Here is a 1,963-nt window from a genome sequence, read left to right as displayed (position 1 = left end):
GTGAATAGTAGGTTGAGGAGTGATGGCCTCTTGGTCCTATATACGAGAGTCAACAAGAGCTTAACATTTACTTGACCGTCTGCTGCAATTGATACATAGCACGTGAAGCGTCAGCGAAATGCATAGTCCTTTACAGATGGCAGGGGTGTCGTTTGTACAGAGGTCGCTGATGGGCACGGGTCAATGCCGCAGCCGTGGGCGGAGCCTAATGTCATATGACGTAGGAAAGCCTCTATCCAGTATGGAAAAACAGTTAACATTACGAGTCAATGACAAGTGCCACAAACATTTAAGTGACAACAAAACGTATTTGAAGAAAAAGTTTCGGCAGGTCTTGAAACAGCTATTTCCTAAATATGGTTGAAATTCTTCCGCGCATTAAAAAACAATCGCGAAAAATTAGGGTTTCAAGGGGTCTGGCGTTAACAGTAGGCGCCGTCATTCATAGTGATGCTGCTGGCCTCCGAAATGATAATGCCGCCTCTTAAAGTGAAGCAGCCGTCTATAGAAAGTGTTGGCGCCGCCTCGTCGGCGCACCGGCGCTCTCGTGTTTCTGTAAAGCGGCAGCTCTACTCAGAACCGGCTGAAGGCCGAACCTTGTGAAGGTCACGGCCGCTGCGCGGCGCTCGGCCGGCTCACGTGGGGGACGAATGCAGACGAATGGCCGGTTCGTCAGTGGTCTGTGCCTTTGTGTTTGTTTTTATGTAGAATATCAACGGGTGAGTGATATTTCGATACAGGTATTGGTTTGTATGTAGCTTGTAAGTGTGTCATTTCGATATGTGTTGATTATTAAGCAGCTTCACATGATAAAAGGAAATGGCGATGCTGCGAAGGCAATCTGGCGCTGCGCCAAATTTGTGGATAATTTTTTGTTGAGCTTGTCGATCGACCACAAACGCATATTGAGCGATAATTCTGATAGTTGTGTGTTATTTATTCGATTACGATATGGTATATCGGTACAGTTGTGATATATTTTCCTCTTTTGTGTGCATTTCAGCGTTGTGCTAATGGCGCTTATACGAGGTCGAAGTTGGTGCGACCAAGAACCCGTTTTGCACGCTGAGACTTCGCATGGGAGGCAAAACTTGTCGGTATGAACTGAACTGGGGATTTAGACTGCCATTATCTGTAAGAAATTGTATACAATCATCACTTGTCACTGCGACTGAAAGTGTTTGCATTTTTGTATTTAAAGGTGTTCCGAGATAAGATACGAAAGTTACCTAGTAAACAATATATTTGAAACGCGTCAGATAAGATATAAACAAAGGGAAATTGTATTTGTATGATAAGTAACGATTCATGATAGAAATATTGTATGACGTCATGAATGTGGTGGACATGACCGAAACTGAGATGTTTTCTTTTGTTCGTGTGCAGTTACGGCACCACGGCAGTAAATACAGCCCGTTCGACGACAACTCCCCGTCTCTGCAAACGGCGTGCGAACAGAAAGTGATGATCCCGCAACTCAATGTGACAGTGCCGCCCCTAAATCTGTTAGTAGACCCACTCAATGTAATGGTGCCGCCCTTCTAAGCATCTGAGGAGCCCCTCAATGTGATGATACCGCCCCTCAAGAAGATGATGCCGCCCCTTTCAGTATCGGTGGCGCCCCTCAATGTGATGGTGCCGCCCTCAAAGTGCCGGTGGCGCCCCTGAATGTGATGGTGCTGCTCGCAAACGAGTCGGTGGCGCCCCTCAAAATGATGCTGCCGCCCCTTAAAGTGCTGGCGCCGCCCCTTAAAGTGTCAGTGACGCCCTTCGAAGTGTCAGAGGAACCCACCAATATAATGGTGCCGCCCCTCTGGGCATCCACATAGCCCCTCATTGTGATGGAGCCGCCCCATCAAGCAGATGATGCCGCCCCTCAAGAAGATGATGCCGCCCCTGAATGTGATGGTGCTGCCCGTCAACAAGTTGGTGGCGCCCCTCAAAATGATGCTGCTGTCCCTTA

At 47.9% G+C, this 1,963-nt stretch overlaps 1 long non-coding RNA gene across 1 annotated transcript; it reads left to right on the top strand.

Annotated features, from left to right (window-relative positions):
- Positions 1 to 518: 518 nt before the first annotated feature.
- LOC122385550 lies at positions 519 to 1,514 on the top strand. Its single transcript, XR_006257214.1, has 3 exons — positions 519 to 719; positions 1,004 to 1,097; positions 1,387 to 1,514. It is a non-coding gene; the product is annotated as an uncharacterized LOC122385550 (long non-coding RNA).
- The last annotated feature ends 449 nt before the right edge of the window (positions 1,515 to 1,963 follow it).

The sequence above is a fragment of the Amphibalanus amphitrite genome, unplaced genomic scaffold, assembly GCF_019059575.1.
Source record: "Amphibalanus amphitrite isolate SeventyFive unplaced genomic scaffold, NRLGWU_Aamphi_draft 000222F_arrow, whole genome shotgun sequence".
In the NCBI taxonomy this organism is placed as follows: Eukaryota; Metazoa; Arthropoda; class Thecostraca; order Balanomorpha; family Balanidae; genus Amphibalanus; species Amphibalanus amphitrite.
This window is presented reverse-complemented; position numbering and strand designations above follow the sequence as displayed.